We start from the raw sequence: 7,691 nt of genomic DNA, 5'->3' as shown, positions 1-7,691 counted from the left end.
GGTGCCCAGCAAACCTCCAGAGCCGTTCCTTCTGTTTCCCTCCTCCCTGGTGTGTGAACCCAGAGCCACCTCTCGGTGTGAGGGACGCACTGACCCAGATCCCGGCCCCTGGAACGAGAGCACAGAGCTTCGCCCCTCCTTCTGCCAACGAAGAAGTCATAAAAGGAACGGACACCAGCAGATGTTTGCTGGGACAGGTTATTGGGTTACAGGGGTGCAAATTTTACGGCTCTGATTGTGTCAAAGCTGCCCACAAGCCCTAGCGCCCGCTGCTGCTTGACTGTGATTTCCTTGTCCTCAAAGGAGGAAACACGGAGAAGCCCAGGAAAAGATCGTCTTAAAAACCTGATTGAGGTCAAGTCCATTAAAACAAGGCTTTCTGTGCGGGCTCCGTGCACGTGGGGGCTTCAGACCAGACACCAGCTGCTCGGCTCTCATGTTACCTGCTCATCTCTTCCCTCTGCCAGATACCAACCTGGGAGGGACTGCGCGCAGGTAGGGATGACCCATTTCTATAGACCCTACAGACCCTTTCTATAATCTGAGTCATTTTTCTGAGAACAAGCCCTTGAACTGAAATTGCATAATCTGTTGCCTTCCTAAATGCCTCCTGCCTAAAGCCTGCAGGAGGATTTCGGAAGGAGGGTTCGGAGCCGGTGAGCAGGAAGTCGAACGGCAGGAAGGCAGGGAGGCCCCGCTGGTCTTCCGGGGGAGCTAGAGAACGAGCACAGGGAGCATCTCTTTGAGGAAGCCAAGACGGAACTCACCAGCCGGCAGCACAATGTTTCCCATGTCATTTTTAATTAGCTTTCCTCTAATACAGCGCTCCCGGGTTGTGATTTGTACAGCTCTGCAGGGCTTTCCACAAGAGGCCCTACTTTATCGGCCACGGGTACCATGTCTGCGTAGAGCTGTTATCAGAAAATATGTTCCGCACATGCGTGTGGGCAGCGTTGATGGCCTTGTGAGAGCAGCTCAGCGGGGCCGTGAGGGGTGGCCATGTCCCATCCCAGCCTTTGTGATCTACCGGAACAGGGTCCTGGCATTTCCCAGGGCATGGTGTACCTGTGGGCAATTTGGGTCCTAACTTTCTGATGGTGAAGAAGATACCAGAAGCGAACTTCCTAAAAAGGGAGGGAAATACCCAGCTCCCGGGAAGAGAATTCTGAATGGCCATTGTTGTAAAGTGGGATTGGCAGGCCTAGGCGAAGTAGGAAGGGGCTGGTGAAACCGGCATGACTCCGCTGGTCCTGGATTCTCCAGTGTCTTTCTGGATGAAGAAGCTGGGCACACAGAGTGCCGCTGTCTTGCCATTACACCAGGAGCGTCACAGGGCCCAGAAGGGCAGCCTAGTGAGGTCCTTGTGACGTCCGGCCCTGTGGAGGCCAGTTCCACCTTCTGACATTCCTAGCGCACAGGAATGGATGCCATAGGAAGTGTCTGCAGTTTTCACAGACAGTGTGATGCGGAAAATGTCCGTCTGCCACATGCCTTCTCAGTGGCCCAGAGCGGAAACACGACCTCTGTTTGTCCCCTTCCAACCACGGTGTTACCAGCGGCCTGGTGCTCAGGCCCATCCTCCCCAACCCACACTCTGCAGGACCATGATGTCCTCTCCTGGGTCCCCCTCAACTAGGGTGTGCAGGGCTGGGTGTGGAAGGAGACCGTGACCAGCAGACCGGGTTGCCAGGAAAACCTCATCCTCACAGAGTCAGCATTCTCTGTGGGCACCTGCAGAAGGACGTCTTCTGGGAGAGCATGGTGGGACGATGTCGGGAGCTCGGAGGGTGACGTTGCTGGGGACATTTGGAGGGTTTCAAGCTGTGAGAGAGTGAGGGAGGGAGGTAAAAATCTGTTGAGATCAGGCACGCTCTGGGACTCCCTGCCTAACTCTGAGGCCCCCATCTCTGCTCCCCCTCTTCCTGCTCCAGCCGCACGCCCGCGTGTCCAGAGCCTGGCGAGTCTACCCTGGGGCGCGCGTTCTGGAATGGCGCCTCACCGTCCCTTCTCTGGGGGCACGTACCTGCATGTGTCAGCACACGCACACGTAGCTCCTTGGCCCCAGCTTCCCCCCGCATGGAGATCAGCCCCACCGTGGGGCTGGCTGAAAACGGCCTCACCACCGCCCTCCTTGGGAAGCCCTGTCCCCACACCCGCCTCTGAAGGGACCTTCTTGGAGAAACTTCCCGGGTGCTCATCTGCCTTTTTGCTCACACCTTCAGAAGGACCTGCTGGAGGAAGCGAGCACTCTGTGTGTTACACTAATGAGATGCGCTGAATTCCAAACGCCCCTCGCCAAGGACACACTTCACCAAAGCAAAGGCTAAACAAAGAAACATGTCTGTTCTGGGAGTTATGTTGCTATTTCCTTGGCATTGGTGCTGGACGGCTTCTAGCAATGGGCTGAGGCCCAGTTTAAAGAAATTTCTGGATTAAACCTGGGCCCCTGTGGAGAAGGGGCTGGAGACAGTGGGACCAACACACGAGGCAGGGGGACGTGTTTGGTTATAAAAAGCTTAACTTAAATGTCAAATGTTTGTGTTTCTTGTAGAGGTCAGAATCCGTCTTAGGATGCTGCAAAAGTGCGGATTCATTTTTAGTGCAAAAAAAAAAAAAAAGTCCACTTTTAAAGTGGAGCATTTGAAAGGGTGTGTGAAGATTAGTCCCGGGTCTTTCTCAAGCACTGGCTGACAAACCCAACTTCTCATGGTAGATGCGGGAGCAACCCAAGTACCACATTGATGGATGTGAGCTCGTGGCCCCTGATGGGCTGACGGCGGCCTCCCGTGCCCCAGCCCCCCTCCAGACCCAAACACCGGATAAATCGCGGCTCACCCAATGTGCTGCCACTACCGAGAACACACCTGCTACTTAGCTGCTCGGTGGAAACAGGCCGGAGAAAATAAAACAGTGAATCAGTCGGTGCACCCTGAATTCCATTTCCTTAAAGGACAGCGTGAGCTCCTTGAGCACAGCCGACCTCACCGCGGTGCAGGGAGCAGGACTCGCCTGTGATGGGACTCCTCCAAGTCCACTGGCCTGGGTGCCACGTGTCCCCCATGCCAGCAACCCGTCGACAAGGCCTGGTGAGATGTGGAAACAGAAGTGGGTCTCCTGACCTCTCACTTCCGTCTCGAACCATGGGCTGCCACACTGGAATCACACCCAGGAGAGTGCCCCAGCCCGCAGGTGACTCCACGCAAAACTGTGTTTCATGGAAAGTGTCCAATGGGCCAGTGTGACCTCCAACAGGAAAGGATGCACAGGGAACACGCACCAGTGTAGCCAAAGGGGTGCCCTGCTCCCTGGCCAGGCCCTTCCTGGTCCCCTGCCCTGTGGGACTGAGGCCCATGTGCCATCCTGGTTCCCAGCCTCCTTAACCCTCCTTCGCAGCACACGGTTCCCATCCCAGCGCGGGGACGGCGCGGGTGTCCACGCTGGCGCCCCACGGCCTCCCCGGTGAGCTGCCGGACTCCAGATCTGGGGAATTCTCTGCTCTCTCTTCCCTACCACACACCCAGCATGCGAGCCCGCAGAGACCCTCCAGAGAGCTCTCCTGGAAGAAGGACCCAGGCAGGCGTGGGACAAACCATGGAGTCGGAGACGTGGTGTCTCGCCAGTCTAACTCGTGAGCGCTGAACGATGGGTTTCCGTCCTTCAGACTTGCACCCTGGTCTGCAAGTGCCTCCCAGCAGTCCAGCCCCGAAACACACATTGGGCCAATTGCTTCTGAGCTGACCACGGACGTCGTGCATCTGACTCACCGGTGGTCAACCTCAACCCCATCGGTGGCAGCTTTCCATCAGCCTTGTCACAGGCACTGGGCACAGGGCTGCCCGGGAAGGACGCTGACGTCATCTTCTCATTTGTGTGAAGACTCTGACTTCTTAGAAAGTGTGCTTGCCCTTGCCCTGCTCGTATTGGGATGGGACAGAGCACACAACGTGTGCCATACGGGTCACTCTTCTCGTTTGAGAACCACTGTATGGAGACTCACACCGCTGGCTTCGTGGACTGCCAGTTCTCCGACTCACCCGCCAGCGGGGAGCTGCTGCTTCCAGTGACAAACGGCTTCTCCCGAGGACGCCCGGCACTGATTTTTCCACTGACCCAGATATTTGACACCCAGAGAAAGGCAACATTTACAGCTGTGGAATGATGAGTACTGGCAGTTAAATAAAGGTCACACTCCCTGACTTTGGGATGGTTTTGTTTTTGGAATGTCATTTCTGGGGGGACGTTTTTTGATCCTGTCCACAGACTACCCCCAAACGACAACTGGTTTTACAGAGAGCAGGTCGTGAGGCATTAGTCTTGTGGCAGGAATTCATTCCTACAGGCCAGAGTCCTGGTGGCCTGGTGTTCGCACTGACCCGAACAGACGTTTACAACATTCAAGCCAGAGAGAGCCAGGGTCCGAGGCCGAGGGACCAAGAGTAAGGGACCGTGAAGCAAGTTGCAGCGTGAGGGACAAGGCAGCAACTTGTGTCCCCTTTGTCTTCCAAGGAAATCATGCACTGACGATCTCCGAGGAAGGCATGTGTGTGACTCGGGGGGCCCAAGGAGAAGCCCACACAGCCTGTTACTATTCCATCCTCCGGGGTAGTGAGGAAGGAAACAAGGTGCCACACGTCAGATCCAATGGCTTCATGTCCTGAGGTGACACATTTTGTGGTTGGAATGGTTTTGAGCGTGCTAAGCCTGCGATGGGTCTGCGTAGAGGAAATAATGGCTTTTCCTTGTTCCAGAACAAAAACCAAAGAGAAAACCGTGCCCTGAGTTGGACGGTGGGAGATGTCAGTCACTCACAAGCCCTTTTGGTACCCTCCTAGGGCTGCGGGCAAGACACCGTCCACAGAGAAAGGCAAGTTCACCAGGGGCCAACCCCTCTTGGGACGCCCCCTTTCATGTGACTTGCCCAGCGGCTGACTTGGACAGAACAGCAGTGAGTTTCCCATAGTGAGGCTTGTTCTGCGTGTGAATTCCCGGCTTGGGGGAGAGTTGCCTCATGGTTGGCCGTAGCCATGAGAGTAGAAGCCACATGACCGAAGCAGCCCCTATCAGTCTGCTCAGTGCACCCCTGCCCTAGATTGCTTTCCGTCTACACTAAATCGTTCATCTTAGTTATAAGTTCCTACTGTGTCCAGGTCTGTTTGTTTATTTATTTATTTGACAGAAAGAGAGAGAGAGAGAGATTGAGAACAGCAGGCAGAGTAGCAGAGGCAGAGGGAGAAGCAGGCTCTGCACTGTGCAGGGACCCCGACTCAGGGCTCGATCCCAGGACCCAGGGACCATGTCCTGAGCCGAAGGCAGACGCCTAACTGACTGAGCCACCCAGGCGCCCCTGTCCAGGTCTTTTAAATGTGATGGAAAAAGAGTTTACTCCAGGCTGGTTTTTTGATGCTCAGCAAGTATCCAAGTACAAACGCCGTGTCAGGAGGCAGAAAGCCTCTTGTTCGGATCTATATAATTCACAGTAAAGAAGAACGGGACATCTTTCTCCAATCAGGGTTTTCCCGTGAGCGCACAGACTAGGACATAAGCAGGTGGTCTTTCAAGGGGAACAGAAAGAGGTTGCTGGTTGCTCGGGACCATCAGAAGAAAGACACAAGAACCAAGTTGAGAAGGACAGTATTATCTTATACAACAGCTTTTTCTGCAGGATATTAAAGCACTTTATAAACATGAATTATCTCATCCATTCTTATCACATTGTATGAACCAAAGGCATTATAGATGGCCGGTAGCCCAGCTCACTAGGGTAAATATCTCAAGCTGTCTTTCACAGACTCGATTTCCAATTCAAAATACACTCATTTCCCTGTTGTTTGGAGATGTGATGGTGCTTATGAAGGACCCAGTCCCCTTTGGTTCTTTCTCAGTACCTTTGAGCTGTTAAATATTTCTGCCTGTGCCCTACCCCTCCCCCCTTTTATGCATGTTACTTTAGCAAAATTAGAAAATGCAGATGCATGAAAGTAAGGGTAAGCCACTCACAAGCTCATAATCATTAAAAATTACCATGGGTATTTGGCGTAGATTTACCCTGAAGGTTTTCTAAATGCTGGGATCATGCATTTTTATTTGCTTTAACACTGTTTCTTGCTCACTGATACCATTATTTTAGATACATTCTATATAACTGTTTTCCTGTATTATATATCGTTATTTTTAACAGCTGAATGTCATTTCACCGTATGGAAGTGCTGTATTTAAATTAACTAAATCCTTCCACCTAAACAAGGCTGTTTCAACATTTTCGCTGTTACAAACTTCTGCCTCTAGCCCAGGCAATCGGCATGACCTGTATCCTTCTGAGCCGTCTCAGTGGCCAAATAACTCTATGAACCCACATACTCACATAAGGGTTTGGTTTGGTTTATGAAAATGGTAATATGCCCAAAACCTCACTTCTTCCACATAAAGTATCTTGAAAGTTCTTACAGAGAGCTCTTTAAATAGTTGCATAATAACTTACAGGATGAATATGCCACGATCTGTCCAGCCCCTTTCCTCGATAACTGTTCAGGCTCCTTCCTGACGTTGGCATATGGAGAATCCTGCACTAGACGTCCCTGAACGTAACTGCTAGTATATTCACTGTGTACTTCCATAGCACAATGACAAAGAAGTGGGGTTGCTGAGTCAGATGACACTTTTGTAATGTGATCACATTTGTCACGCACACCTCTTAAAGGCATTCATACCGACGTGTGGAAAATCCAGGCTGCTCTGTCAGTTTCTTTCACAGAGCTGCTCTCGCTAGAAATATCTTGAATGTAAACATCCAGACAAGGAAACGGATGCTCAGAAAGCTATGGGACGTGTTTGAGGTCATACAGCTACATACTTTCAGAGTCCGGTCTAGCACCAGCTTCTCCTGATTCTCGGACAAGGACTTTTTGCGTATCAATAAGCCATCATGGGGGTTGGTAGGGGTTTGGAAAAAGGGAGAAAGAAAAGATGGATCAGTTAGTTACTGCTGTGTAACAAACTTCCCTAAAACCTTGTCATTTAAAACGCGTATTTACTTGGGATTTCACGGGTCAGCAATGCGGGCTGGGCTTTGCTGGAGGGTCCTCTGTCTGAGCCAGCCCCCTCCTGTCTATGTGGTCAGCTGTGGGTCAGTTGGAATGCCTCGGTTCTTCTGTGCTCCATCTTGCCGCTTCCCAGGCTTGCTTTGGGGGCAGTGGCCAAAAGGAGTGTGCGTGTTTGCGACCTCCTGAGGCTGAGGCTCAAAGTGAGCACATTCTCACTTCTGCCACATTCAACGGTCAGAGAGCCATGGGGCCAGATCTGAAGGCTGATGAGAGAGACCCTGCCTCTGATGGAAGGACACTGCAAAGGGCATGGGCAAAGGAAGATGTGGGGAACAGGAGCCACACTTACAAGCGATACACCAGAGCCTCAGGTTGATTTTTCCCCACCGCTTTGTCATTTTCCCCCAATTGCTTTGTTTTCATCTGGACACAGCTATTTGGAAAAAATCACGGCTTTCTAAGAGCATAAAGGTAGTAATATTTGTCATGAAATCTCAAACAGTTCTCCCAAGACACGTGCAGCACATTTGGGGCAATGCCTTAGTAGGTCAGATCTCTTTCCATTTTTAAAAACGGGTTTGTCAGATAAGAAGTAAGCACTGTGGCCATGTTACTGTGTCGGGAACAGGTTACACAGAGCATTGTTGATGT

General features: G+C 52.0%; 1 long non-coding RNA gene across 1 annotated transcript; it reads right to left on the bottom strand.

The window, feature by feature from the left end:
• Window positions 1-598: 598 nt before the first annotated feature.
• On the bottom strand, window positions 599-6,600 carry LOC125082639 (uncharacterized). The gene is made up of 3 exons (XR_007122031.1): window positions 6,479-6,600; window positions 2,865-3,083; window positions 599-1,821 (listed from the first exon to the last, which is right to left on the bottom strand). It is a non-coding gene; the product is annotated as an uncharacterized LOC125082639 (long non-coding RNA).
• Window positions 6,601-7,691: the final 1,091 nt, after the last annotated feature.

The sequence above is a fragment of the Lutra lutra genome, chromosome 12 (genome assembly GCF_902655055.1).
Source record: "Lutra lutra chromosome 12, mLutLut1.2, whole genome shotgun sequence".
In the NCBI taxonomy this organism is placed as follows: Eukaryota; Metazoa; Chordata; class Mammalia; order Carnivora; family Mustelidae; genus Lutra; species Lutra lutra.
This window is presented reverse-complemented; position numbering and strand designations above follow the sequence as displayed.